Source organism: Mycteria americana, chromosome 1 (genome assembly GCF_035582795.1).
Source record: "Mycteria americana isolate JAX WOST 10 ecotype Jacksonville Zoo and Gardens chromosome 1, USCA_MyAme_1.0, whole genome shotgun sequence".
Lineage (NCBI taxonomy): Eukaryota > Metazoa > Chordata > Aves > Ciconiiformes > Ciconiidae > Mycteria > Mycteria americana.
In genome coordinates this window covers 110,029,803-110,044,732 of record NC_134365.1, presented here as the reverse complement: position 1 = coordinate 110,044,732, position 14,930 = coordinate 110,029,803, and the positions used below count along the sequence as shown (strand labels likewise).

Here is a 14,930-nt window from a genome sequence, read left to right as displayed (position 1 = left end):
TCAACAATAAACTAAGGCATTAGTTAAAAAAGGCCTTTTTAATACGGAAAAGTATCTTTCAGTTTCTGAAACAGCAGCCCCCTTGAGAATAAACTGAAAGGTGAGATTTGTGAAAGGCTTTGCCCAGTTTCAGCCCAGTGCCTTTCATATGTTTAGAGATGCATTCTACTGTTGCTGCATATCAAGTTTGTGGCTTTAGTGTGGTTTTCATCAGTTGCACAGAGCAAAAGAAACATTTCTTTGGACTTTAGACAGCTTTTTAACATTTTCCGTATTGTGACTAACCTTCTAATGTACAGACCCATTCATGGACCACTTTCACTCCCTCTCCTGTTAACCTCATCTCACGCCTTTTCCTTCAGAAGTTCATCTGTTTGAGTACATGAAAAGTTCACAGAAGGTAAGATTAAAATGAACTTCCTTCAGTGAAGGGCTGTTGTGGAGGTTGTAATTAATTTCATACAGCAATGAGTCTTTTGGAGGCCCACTGTTATTTCATAATGAACTTCATAATTTGTTTTGATCTGTAGCTTTGTCCAAATACTCTTTATGTCATTGAGGTAGAAAAGGCATATTTATTCTAAAAACCAAATATCTGGGGTGTATGGTTGACATGTTATTGATGGTGACTTCAGGAAACAAAAGAAGTCTGTGGTAAGAGGAAGTATGTACAACCTCTTTGTTTGTGATGAATGCTACAAGGCATCAGAGTTGTAAATACATGCTGGGCTAAATTCTTTCTTCTCTAAAAATACCAGTAAAATACCAGATGTGAATTTTGAATCTTAAGGAATTCCGTTACTTGAGCTCACCAAAATATTCCAGAATATGATTTCAGCATTATTAAACAGCTGTTAAAGAATTGGCCCTCCTGCCCTTTACCTCTAACAGATATTTTATGTAAGTATATTTTCTCTTTGGTTACTTGAAAAGTGAGAGCATTTAATATCTTAACAACAACTACCAGCTGCTAAAACCTAACATGAACAACTCCCTTGGTGTGCTGAGGTTCACCCTTAAAGACCACAACCACAGGCTTCCACTGAGCTTTTGCCCATGTGATTCTGCGATTCTCTCTGTGATGTTTCATGTACGCTGTGATAATATTTCAAATGTGTTAACCAGGCTGCCTTTTTGTCATGTTTTACCAGTTAGCAAGGTTGTACTTGGAGGAATGGTGCCTAGAAGGTGCAAGACATGGCAACAGTTGAAGCCTAGTCTGATGTTTGAGAAGGGGGCAATATTTGTAACAAATGCACATTTCAACCTCCCACATGCTGAAAAGTGCCAAAACCTCTAATTTCCTATTAAATTGAAAGAGTCTTATACAATATCACCCTCCTTTCTACTTAAAAAAATATATATTTGAATGCTTATTTACAACCTTTTCTTTCAATATATAAAAGAACATTTTCCACCTCATACCAAAGCTTCCCAGCTTAGACCAGCCCTACTGTGGAGATTCAGAAGGTGGAATTATTTTCATTAACTCGTGCCTTAAAAAAATGCATCAGACTGGTGTTTGGGGGCACACATTATGCTGGTGGAGGCTTTGTCTTTCTGGTGAGACACAGAGCAAAAATTCAGTTGTGGTCATGGTGGCCTTAAATTCTGCCTAATATTCCATTTGATTACAACACAGTCCTATATAATTCTTTGCTTTCTGCTTAAATGCTTTGTTGCTATTTAAATTTTAAATTTACGGAACATAAAGTCTGACAAACAACAGCAAGAATTAACATATACTGACTATATGAAAAGAGCCATATCCATCATCCTTAGGAGCACAAATAAAATCCACTGCCAGATCTTCTCGATATTTATAGCAATATTTGAAAAAAACCCACCCATCTGCCATGAAAGGAATTTCTCGTGTTGATCCTTTCCCAGTCAAACCGGGTAGGTGGATAATAGCATTGAAAACAGGGAGTGAAAAAGGGGCTCAGTTTTAAACAGCATAAATGAGAGCAGCATATAGACAAGCTTTCTTTAATCAGTCAGCCAGCATTAGACGATTTCAAAAACTGGCAGTTAACTGTGTTTTCCTTAGCTTGTGGTATTTGAAGGACATTGATATGCACATCAAACAGAATTCAGGGCACGCATTGTGGAAGTGCCAGTTGAAGCTTTATAGGTAAGCTAAAGTTGGAATTCAATCCCTTTATTATACACGAGACGTACAGACTCTTTCCTACCAAATTTCCACTCATTTTGAATGACGAATGATTTTTATGATGATTTACAGGTAAACATGTTCATTAAAATACAATCTTTAAACCAAAATTGTCACATACTCTACATCAAAGATTTAGCATAGGTCAAATTGCATAACGAGCTTGCAATGCTTTTGTTGTTTTATTATTCATAAAATTTAGCATTAAAAATATAAAATGTTAAATTCATTAAAGAGATCCTATTAAAAACAACAACAAAAAAATCCCTTTTTCCATGGAGGGCGTGAACAAATGTACATTTCCAAATCTTGACCTTTATTCTCTTGTTATACACCTGCTTTAACCCTTCCAGTCGCTTTGTCCATGTTCCACTATGCACAAATGTGCATGTATGAGCATACATATGCCCAAATAACAACTTCCCTCTGCTTTCTGTGGCCACATTACCTCACTTGAAACTATTTCAGCCTGAATTCTTTTATTTTCCTGAAGTGTGACCCTTATTGAAATAATAATTTTTGCCATCATTTTTAACAGCTAGCAGGTCACTAATCAGCAGAAGCGGCTGCATAACCTCTTCTCCAGGAGAGAACCACAAATGCTATCTCCCAGTGATCTAGGGAAAACAGCAGAAATGGATGTCCTTCTAAAATAACCTCCTGGAAACAAGTTAGTAACTTCAGTTGTATTATTGACAATGGAAGATGACAACCATTTTGAAAGATATTTCTCTGTACACAACCTGTAAAACAACATTGTCTTCCTGAAGAGAAAACTACTGGTAAGAGGATAAGAGGGAAAGACTTAATGTATCTGTTCAGGTGGCTTTGTTGTCCTGTTTTCACGTACTTATGATGAAATAAGAAATTTCTCCTTGCATGGGAATCGCAGGATATCTTCCCCTAAATATTTGTACAGCAGTGATACATGCTAATGAGAAACAAATGGAAGTCCTTGGAAATGAAGAAAGGCTCCTTAGCCGAAGCAGCTAGTTACCAAATCTGCCAACTGTATTGTTAAATCATCATACACAGTCTTTATAGAAAAGCTGTGATATAACAAAAATTATAAACTAAACCCAGTTGCTTTACGTCTTATATATTTTACATTTGAAATATCAAGAAATATTGTTAATCGTTTTTTAATGCCATCTGGAAAGGAAAGAGTGGGTAAAAAATGTAATGCAACACACTTCTAGAAAGCAAGGTAAGAAAGATTTGGAAACAGACTTACAATGAATGCTTAAAGATGAAAGATAATTACTTCTAGCTAAGTTCTGAATGCTTCAGCTGCCATAAAAGGGAACAATAAACCTCTGGCAAATATGCTTGGGAAGATGTGACTAAGCGAAAGGGTTTGCATCTGGAAATAAATTTAGGATGTTGCAGTGCTTTGAAGATAAGAAATCCCAACATAGCTACAGGTACAGTTGATCCCTGGGGGGACTTGCAATCCAAGGTGTGGAGGGGGAATAGTGTCCCCTGCCAAAGTGTGTAGAGAGGGTGGAGGCTGGTCCTGCTGGTACCAGGCTCTGGGGAGGAATTCCCTTTCACAGGCACAGACCGGTACCCCTCCTGCAAGGGCAACTGATAGCCAGCACCCGCTTCCAGGCAAACACGCTACAAAATCCAGCATACTGAGAGTCTTTTTTTCAATATATTTAATGAGTCTTCTGTGACTCTTTTAAGCAGCCACAGGATTTCAGTCAGGACTGGAGACCAATTTTTTATCTGTATGGAAAGCTCCACTCCTTTCCCAAGGATGGCAGCTGTTCCCATCCCAGTCAATAAGAGCCACAGATGCTTAGACAACACATACAAAGCTGTAGTCTTTTGAAAAGAAGGTATAAATCTCCAAATTTATTTCTGTCCCTTACCTTAGGCATCTGTTTTTGTAGATGTTTGTACCACCATGCAGTATATAACTGGTGAAAAGCTAAGGAATCATTTGAATGGAAGGCATGATACAATTGCAAGAAATTATTATCTTTGTTCCCCAAATGTCACATAATCAATGAGAGGAAAAATTGTTTCTGTGAGAAATATTACTGCTTCTGAAAGATTAACGCTGATAAAAGAGAACAGCTAAACAACACTCTACCTATTCTAAATATTTTTTAACTTCCTGAGACAATGATTTTTGAACTTACACCATGAATACATTTTTCTTATGCATCTCAGCTGTACAGACTCGAAGAGAAGAAAAGAGGAGGATTGATTTGTTCCGTGATCAAAGCATACCATTTTAACTGACTTCGGTACTTGGAAAACCAATTAGTGTTAAAATAAAAAATGAAATTTTCTGAGAAGTGAGAGGTTTATTATCTTCATTGACTCCTGAGTGGTGCTTAAGGTGTCAGACTCAGTGTAAAGCTACAGATATTAGTTACTGTGCAGTAAGCTAGACTAGGGATTCATGGTGTGTTAGCTACTCTATTGAAATTTCTCAAGTTTTAGGTTTGCAAATGTTTACCTACAGCAAACATGAGGAGTAAGTTATCTTACTTATTTGCTTTGGATAGTAGCATACACACAGTTATCTCAAAGTAACTGAACCTGTAACTTGCTTAGCCTGTGGTGACTTGTTCATGGAGCAACACCTCTAACGCAGTGTATTTTGGAACAGATTTGCTAGGTTGTTTGCTCGAGGTCACTAAAAAAGGTTGATCTAAAGCAATAAAATGCATTTATTGTGTCTTTGTTAAATCACATTAAAATTGAAGTATTCATTGAGAACTTAAAATATTCATTTGAACTTAAACTCAGCTTCACTTAGTTTAGTTCACTTTCAAGATAACACTGTATAGAAATTGTTTCACTTACCTGAAGTGAGACAAATATAGAATCATAGGATCATAGAATGGTTTGGGCTGGAAGGGACCTTAAAGATCATCTAGTTCCAACCCCCCTGCCATGGGCAGGGACACCTTCCACTAGACCAGGTTGCTCAAAGCCCCATCCAACCTGGCCTTGAACACTTCCACGGATGGGGCATCCACAACTTCTCTGGGCAATCTGTTCCAGTGCTTCACCACCCTTATAGTAAAAAATTTCTTCCTTATACCTAATCTAAATCTACCCTCTTTCAGTTTAAAGCCATTACTCCTTGTCCTATCACTACATGCCCTTGTAAAAAGTCCTTCTCCAGCTTTCTTGTAGGCCCCCTTCAGGTATTGGAAAGCTGTAAGGTCTCCCGCAGCCTTCTCTTCTCCAGGCTGAGCAACCCCAACTCTCTCAGCCTGTCTTCATAGGAGAGGTGCTCCAGCCCTCTGATCATCCTCGTGGCCCTCCTCTGGACTTGTTCCAACAGGTCCATGTCCTTCTTATGTTGGGGGCCCTAGAGCTGAACACAGTACTCCAAGTGGGGTCTCACAAGAGTGGAGTAGAGTGAGAGAATCACCTCCCTCGACCTGCTGGTCTTGCTTGTTTTGATGCAGCCCAGGATACAGTCGGCTTTCTGGGCTGCAAGCGCACATTGCCGGGTCATGTTGAGCTTCTCATAAACTAACACCCCCAGTCCTTCTCCTCAGGGCTGCTCTCAATCCATTCTCTGCCCAGCCTGTATTTGTGCTTGGGATTGCCCCGACCTATATCAGATGAAGTAGCAACTCTGAAACAAAACACTTTACAACTAGATCATTTTGTCTCCAAGACTTACCTTTTAATTCTTACTTAATCTCAGAAACCTTTAAAGCTTCTCCTAAAGTAGGTTTACCTACACTGCACTAGGACATTTATTTGATTACTGAATAACTAGTGGCAGCCAATAATGCTGGATAAAAGCTAGGAGGACAGAACCCCTATGCTTCTTCCATCTTTCAAAGGAATTACTTTACTGTAGAAGAATCAAACTTACATTCACCAGCAACACAATCAATATTTGAAAATTTGCCAGTCTTTTAATATTAGACTTGCTTAGGGCAAAACAGAAACATCCAAAGACTGCAACAGAAATGTGTGTAGTGTCCTCTAGCCTTTAAGAAGTGTATTAACTACCTTAAGTCACCTGGTGACCAATTAACTGATGATAGAAATGTCTCATGAAAAAATCCTCTTCATGGTACATTTTGAAACTATTTGCTGCTCGAACCTTTTTCTCTTCAAAATGTATAGGTTTAAATCTCACTGAAGCATAGAAAAGCTTAAAGAATTACTTTGAAACACAGATAAATCATATTGTGGAGGGTAGGCAACAAGACATTAGCAGAGATTATCAGTACTTCAATGTAAGCTGCTGTTATCCAGCACACGTAGCTGCAGGCACAGAGCCCAAGTTTTGGAAAACACACAGAGATATATGCACACACATGTGCAGACACACGCAGTCATAGATGCACATAGACATGTATGCAGGCACACACACATATGCCCACACATGCAGACATGTGCATGACCAAAAATGCACAGAGGCTCACATGCACACACACAGATCCAGCCCAGGAAGGCAGCAGACTTTCTGGACCTACCACAGAAGGATCCTGAACAACGTCCAGATGGTCTAAAATCTCAGAACAGCAGAAAACTATGGTTCCTTTTGTCCCAGGAAATACAAAACCAAAATTACAGAATAAGTGAGACACTTGTTCTTCCCATTTCTATACTATTTCTAATGGCTGTCCCAAGGGATTTTTTTTAAGGACCTTTGTGTGTGCATCAGCCTGCACAGTTCCTTCCTTTAGTATTCTTCCTTTTTGTATCAAAAAAGAAAAAAAATTAATTGCTTTGCCTTTGGCTGTGGTTTCTCTTCTCAGTGGAAAACTGAATCTCATGCCAAACCTACTGCCCAACAATAGATCAATAAATGTGAAGTGATGCTGCCTGTGACACTGATACGGAGGGGCTGAAGGAGCCCTTCTGCTGTGCTGCTGGGCCCATGAGCCCAGAGGTGCAGCAGAAATGGCAGAAGTGGGGAAACTGTGGCAGAAATGGGAAAATGTGGCAGGACACAGCAGGCACTGCAGGAGGAGTTTCGGTGCTTGGGCAGACGTCACTGCCCCTTCAGTCAGTCCTGATCTTTCCTGGGGAAAAAGCAGAGTGCTAGAGGGAAGCAGGTCCTGGGTTTGACCCATGGCATTACCTTAACCTAAACTGTCCAGATTTCACAGGGACAGCAGGCAAGATTAAATACTAGAAAAAATTAATAAATTCCCTAGTTTAATTGGCAGCTACTACCGATATTAAATAGATCCTCTTAAAGAATAGTGTTTCTGAATCACTAAGGTCCAAATATAATTGAAAATGTGCTTAAGAGAAACATTTTTTGCAAAACCTGTGAAACTGTGAGGATTAGGTTGAAGTATCCAACGTGATCAATATCTTGCAATCACATTAAGGCTTCAGGCAACAGGGGACCTCGTTCCTTCCCATTTCCCATTTTCTGTTTTCTGTTTCTAGGCACCATCATAGACAATCAGACATGAACAGAAAATGAATTTGCTACAAGCTAGTAGCATTGTAAGTGGCTTTGATATAAGTGGAACAAGGGTCGGTAACTTCTAAGCTCCAGTAGCCTGATAAGAATATTAAGTCTACCATTTATCCCCAATGAGTGCTTGATTAGCCATACAGTGCTCTGCTGACAGAGTTCACTAAAAATACATTATGCTAATAACACTTGAGTGCCAGCAACACTGGGAAAGCCCAAGTCTTAACACAAAGAATGAGTCATTATGGTATTTACCTGGCAGATACAGTTATAGGCAAAAAATATGACTTCTTAGTCCTGTTTGCAAAGATAGGAGTAGAAACAGAGGTGATTCCTCAAAGCACATAAGGATTAGGAAAAAAAAAAATAAATACCCCACGTGGGCACACTGGCACGTGGGAAATAGAGACACTTAGTTTTTCAGAGCACGCAGCTGTTAGTGGGGACAACTCAATGTATTTATCCTTGTCTAAACTACATCATATGGCTATTCACTAGTGCCTCTTTCTGCCTGGTTTAACATCGAACGTGTTTCCTCCTTGCTGTGTACTTGCACCGTAATCGGGGATTCCCACTGCAGTCCCACGGCTCCCGCCCGTTCCCCAGCCCACTGCCATTGCCCTGCTACTTGTGCTCCTGCTAACACGGCATTGGCTCTCATCTAAGGGAAGGATTTATAGGCTGTTTCTCTTTCTAGCATCAGCTGCAGGTGTTACATACCTCAGCAACAATACAAACCATACTTAATGTATAGAAGACAGTTGGGTGGAGAGGTTCATTGCGACTTCAGATTCATTCACTGAATCTTGCAGATTCTTCCAAACACTGAACACCCCGGTCCTCTTCACAGTTATCCTGTCCTCTACCATGGCTGCCAATGTGCAATTAGCAACCCGCCTTGCAGGCCTCTGGACTCCATACAGAAGACAGACGCATTCTGCAGCCGACTGCCTGGCTGCCAGCTATTGCACAGGCAAATTGGTGTACAGTACTCGGCCATGACTCATAGCAAGGGCAAGCAATCATTTCACAGACATACAACTGAGAGCTTTTCAAAAAAGGATCAAGATTAGAAAAAAAAAGCACAATTAATCTGGCCATTAGAGCTGGTCAAATATTTTTTTTTCAAATCTTTTACTAGCAAAAAATGCTTTTTAAGCCCAGCCAAAATTAAGTCAAATTTGACAAACAGTTTCAAAGAACAAAGATAACATTTCAAAAGGCAATGGAATGTCTCTTCAATTCTAAAAAGATTTGATTTTTTATATATTTTAGAGGTGCCATAAAAATATTTTTAAGAGTTGATAAAAGTTAAAACCAAAAGTTTTGCTTTAGACTGTGTAAAACATTTTGGTGTACATGAAACATATCTTTATTTTAAGTGCTTCATTTTTCCCAGAAAATGAAAGAACAAAAAATAACTCAGGACGCTACCACTTTTAAGAAATGTTGACAGTGAGCCAAAACCCTCAGCTACTCACAGTCAACTATTACAAGCCACTAGACTGTTTAAATGCAAAGGTACAAAAGAGCTAAGTAATCTGATCTATTGTAGCTGCTTGTACATGAAGTAGTAATGTGAGAAAGGTCCAGGCAATGGAGAAAAGCAAGCACTTCCATGCCACAATTTGTCTCATGCTAATGTAAATGCCTAAAATAGGTCAGATGAATCATGCCTTAAAAATGCCCATTTCTCTTCACTGACTAGAGGGGAAACACAGGTTACTAGTGCTGGTGTACCATTCTACCTTATCATTGCCAACTGTGGGGTGAGATGAATTTCTGCATTTTAATAATTCACAAAAAAAAAAAAAATTTGATGTGAAAGACCCAAAACATGGGGCCAGAAACTGGAAGAACTGGCCAATGGAGAGGACATAAATTCTTGTTGGTGGTTGTGGCATTCAACATTTCTTGTCCTACTTATTCTCTTGTGTTTACCCTTCTTTCTCACCTTTTCTTCCGTTTAACCCTTTCATCTTCCTTTTTTTCCACCCATCTTCTATCTTTCTTTCTTCAAACCACACAGCTTGATAGCTCATTTTTAGAAGCTACTGTTGACAGTGTCTACCTGCTTCTGTCATCTGCTTGCCATCTTTCATCACCATTGGAAAATGAAAGAGGACACTTCAAAAACCATGAGCACTTATTTATAGTAGGGTATGGGAATTCTCCCAAACTGGCAAACCGTACCTTTGTCAGCAGGAAATGACATTAGATGTGGCTCCAAGCTAGGTTTGCTCTGTTTTTTCAGACTTTAATCCTGAAATGCCATGTTCAGGTGCCTGAAGTGCCATTTTTCAATGTATTGTCTGGACTCAGACCTCCCTTTGAAGTTTTGTTATGAAATCAAGTATTCCAGGAACCCTAACCTCATTTTTTTTGTCTTGCCCTTCAAGGACCTACTGTGAATTCCATATGCAATAGTCCAAGTTTTACATTCATCTAGTTTCCTTGCAAGCGAGAAAACAAAGTCCTTAGTGGGGCCTTAGAAGATTTTTCAGTTGGTCCAAATATGGCCAATGGTTTCAGTGTTGACTTCCATGTTAACAGGACAGTGCGCAAATTTGAAAAATATAACTCCTATACCTAAGCAGAATAGAGTTGTGTGTAGAGTTATTAACAATACTTTAGTGTGCATTCTTCATTATATATGCATATGTACATGTATATGTACACATATATATATACAAACACTGCATCCATCTCTTAAATTTCCTTTCATTATTAGCTAGAGCTTTCTGATTATGCCTCCTATACCCTACAAAAATACAAAAAAAATTAAGGGCAATCTGTATTACTCCTAGCTGTAAAAAAATCGTGTATTCGACTACACCTCTGAGGAAAGAGAGCAATGGCTGTATCACCCCACTCCATAAAGCAGATTACAGGCACCAGACAGCTAAACAGAAAATACAATTCAGAAGGAACCCACCATAATCCTGGATGACTGAACTGCTGATCACTTTGTCTGGCTGTATGGAAAGTTAAAGCAAGCTGAAAGTTTTCAATTTATAGTGAACAGTGTACTTAAGCAGCAGAAAATTATATACTTACTGTTCCACTCCAACTGTGTGTGATATATGAAGTACAATGAACTCCAGTAAAAAAAGAAATGAAACCAGGTGGTAAATAATCAAACTATACTCTTCATTAGCCTTCGTATTTAGTCTACCATTTTGCAAGCAATGAGAAGCCACATGTAGTGTTAGTGCCTTTTATTTCTGTCCTGGTTTCAGCTGGAATAGAGTTAATTTTTTTCATAGTAGCTGATATAGTGCCGTGTTTTGGATTTTAGTATGAGACTACTATTGATGACACACTGATGTTTTAGTTGTTCCTAAGTAATGTTTATACTAGCCAAGGACTTTTCAGCTTCCCATGCTCTGTCAGACACACAAGAAGTTGGGAGGGGGCACAGCCAGGATAGTTGATCCAAACTGGCCAAAGGGCTATTCCATACCATATGCTGTCACAGTATATAAAGCTGGGGAAGAAGAAGGAAGGGGGGGGATGTTCGGAGTGATGGCGTTTGTCTTCCCAAGTAACCGTTACGTGTGATGGAGCCCTGCTTTCCTGGAGATGGCTGAACACCTGCCTGCCCATGGGAAGTAGTGAATGAATTCCTTGTTTTGCTTTGTTTGTGTGCATGGCTTTTTCTTTCCCTATTAAGCTGTCTTTATATCAACCCACGAGTTTTCTCACTTTTACCCTTCCGATTCTCTCCCCCATCCCACCAGAGGGGGGGAGTGAGTGAGCGGCTGGGTGGGGCTTAGTTGCCGGCTGGGGTTAAACCACAGCAATTTCCTACTGTCCTTTATTTTTTGCCATTTAGATTATCAGTATTTCCCTTTTACATTTTCCTTATTTTTCCTTCTTCCTCCCTCTTCTGGGATTCTGATATTGTTATTCACCAAATTTACTATCAGGTTTAAACACTCTTTGGTTTATAAAGTTAATTAGCCATCACTATAATCATGTCAATGTAAGTTCTCTAGCTAATCATACAAAAGTCTATCCTGTTATCACCCTCTCTTTCCTGATAAATTCTCAGTTAATTCCAGGAATATAGGACAGGGCAGATTTTTTTCCTGAGAGGTTATGAACCTGATTTTTGACAGTGGAAGGATACACCTGGATACATGCAAACTACATTTGAGGCAGAATAGTTATGATCAGGTAAAATCCTGCCACATTTTTCTGAGGATTTCCTCAAAGTAAGTGTACAGAGACTTCAGTAGATACTGAACATGAAGCAAATTAAAGACACTGCAGAACGAGGTTTTATGAAAGCAAACCATCATTCTACCTTCAGTTAAACATGTAAAATTACTTTTACGGAAATTGGGGACTTTGGCCCTTTTTTTCCGATTATTTGAAATCTGTCGTTGTCTGTCTTTCTCACAGTTCTGTGTTGTATTTTTGGCAATAATAGTAAGCATGTTAGACTCAGAAACAGTAAATAGTATCTGTTCATACAAATGTTCTGGCCTGTTTTTTCTCATTACTCAAACTCCATACACAAGACATGTTTAGAAGCATAAATTGTTTTCCTACTGCGCTTCTAATTAACACTTCCATTAAGACCCAGGCAGAGAGCATGGAACATACTGAAAGAAACTGCTGTTTACAGAAACAGAGATAAAATGTATACAAATATGTCCTGCAAAGTGCAATCAAGCCAGCTTGTGTGACATGTGGATGTGTTTCTCTGTGTACGTAGGCACAAACAGATGTGGTACACTCACATGCAAGACTAATTTGTTCATTAACATTAAAAAAACTAGATGAATAACAGTCCATTAATTTTTATAATTACTTCTTGCATGCCCATATCACTGCTCAATTTAGTTTCTGAAGCCCTTGGTAGCTTCAGATTGGCTCCTTGGCATGATCAGACTGGATACTTCAGTTACCCTCCACTGGTTTTGTATTTACTAGATTGGATTTACTTGGATTTTTATATTTATACACTTTCTAATGGCCTCCACCCCTCTTCTTATTCTATGTGAAATTTGAATTAACTTTAAATTAGGACAAATTTAGCTAACAGTTTAGCTTTTTTTTTTCCATCTTGAAAAGCAGAATGAATTGATCAAATGGCTTGCTAAGCATCATAAATAGTTCAGGATTTCTAGAACAGCTGATTTATGCCTTTGAATAAAAACATGCATAATCTTTTCGATTTTGCATATATTCAATACAAAACCAAGTGAGAAAAAGCTCCAAGCAGCTGTAACTGAATTTCACCTCCATAAATCCCATTGTGAGACTCAGGAGAGTCAATCCACAAGGAAAGAGCTTAAACAAATAGTCTTGCGACCTAAAGTGCAATAAGCTTTGCACTGTGAGAGTAAGTTTGAAAGCCTGACAATTAACTGTAATTCAGGGTTGGTGATAGGGGGATATTGTTGTCTTTGTTTTTAATTACATTTTATTGAACAACTAAGTGATAAGCATCAAAAGACAAGATTGTCTTGGATCATCAAGGCAGGGGGGGGCAGGGGGGGGAGTTTGTTTGTTCTGTGAATTCAGGCAAACTAAAAGAGCTTTTCCTGTGTTTACCTAGGTAATTAATGAAAGCCCAGATTGCTTTTGAGCCAGCAGGCTGCAGTTAATTGGAGTTATGTGCATTCAGTGAACTTAGTGATTTGGAGTAAAAAGGATTTACAGTGTAGGTGACAACCCTTTTCAGCGAAATATCGCAGCAAAGGCTGAATATTAGAAGACAGCTTCCAGACGATGTAATTTATGTGGAGAGCTTTCTCTTTTGGTTAAAGTTCGAAAGTGGAAAAAGTAGTGGGTTAACTGAGCAAAAAGCTTGGAAAAAGTTTAGTTAAATAACAAGTTTAAAAGGTGGGATTCAGACATTTAACCTATTGCTATTATTTTTTAACTGGTAAGATCAATGAATACAGAGAAGTTTGCCAGTCTACCCTAAGGAAAACTATGTTTGCAGGGACAGATATCTCCTAATTTCTGAAGTTATTACTATGCCTGTTTTTCTAATATATCTCACTAAGGACCGGTGACATATTGTGATGCTCTTGATCAGATAGAGTAGCATCTAATAATCTACTGTTATTATCAAATAATAGTTAAGACCATTTGTTTTTAAATGTACTACTCAAAATGCCAAGAATTATCAGTTTGTTATATAATCCTCTTTGTTATTTATTTTATTTTCCAGACCTGCCTGAATGTGTTCACCAAAGTGTTCTTAGATAGAGTTATGGTGGTACCAGGGATCAAAGACTGCCAATGGACAAGCCTGCTGGGCTAAAGAACAAACAGAAAAGATGTCCCACTTCTTCCTGATGAATGCTGTTAAGTTAAACTGACAAGGTTCCTCTTGGTTCTTTGCTTGCTCTAGCAAACCTAGAGTTATTTTCTCTTCTTTCTCTTAATCGAAGAATTTTTCACTTACGCAAGAACAAATTTAAAATAAAGATGAGGAAGTGTTCTTCCTCCCTTCCTGAAAAAACTAACTTTTAGGTACGTACACTCTTTCTTGGATCTAGTTCTCACCAAATAACAATGAGCTGGTCAGACCTCAATCTCAGTACACCTCATGAATTTGTGCACTAAATATTAATCCTATTAGTCTGGAAGATCTGTCAAATTCAGCTTTTACTCCTTCACTCCTTTTTTTTCCACCAAGGTTCAAAATAACCTGAGTTCTTTCACTAAATAATTGCATTATACATTGTTGTAGGATAAATGAATTCTCAGTCACTCCATCTTCTCTCTGATCCGTGCCCAAAAATCCTTTATCCAGATTTCTTGGAGCTCATGATACTCTTGACTGGTGGATATTTCCATATATTTTTAATAATAAAAAATGTGAAATGACACGGTTGGTTCAATTTCATATGACTTTAAATGTACTTGTTTGCTTTATATTATATTTTTCTGAAATAAGAGAAGATAAAAGATATTCAGTCATTGTTCTTTGCTTTTAAAAATCATAATTTTACTCAGTTTTCCAGTAATGATTTTTATAGACAGTTTCAGAATTCTTTGTTCAAACCCAATAATCATACTACTCCCTCCCTATCTCACTTCCTTCTTTGTCTTCCTTGTCCTCTTCCAGTAAAAATGCTGATGAACTATACTGGTATTTCCACATACTTCCAAGCATAAAGCGTAATCAAAGTAGCATGTAGAATCTCATTGTCATCACTGGGTTAGGGATCAGGCCTGAATGCCCTTACCCTGAGCCCCACTACTGAAATGTCTGCAACACTTTGTGGGAGGTAGTAAGATATTTTGACAGTTTTATTTTTAGCCTATCTGTTGGGACTAAAATTGTGCAGTGCGTTAGAAAACTTC

At 38.5% G+C, this 14,930-nt stretch overlaps 1 long non-coding RNA gene across 1 annotated transcript; it reads left to right on the top strand.

The window, feature by feature from the left end:
* Positions 1 to 296: 296 nt before the first annotated feature.
* Positions 297 to 14,331, top strand: LOC142404837 (uncharacterized). Its single transcript, XR_012773964.1, has 3 exons — positions 297 to 400; positions 2,712 to 2,955; positions 13,789 to 14,331. It is a non-coding gene; the product is annotated as an uncharacterized LOC142404837 (long non-coding RNA).
* The last annotated feature ends 599 nt before the right edge of the window (positions 14,332 to 14,930 follow it).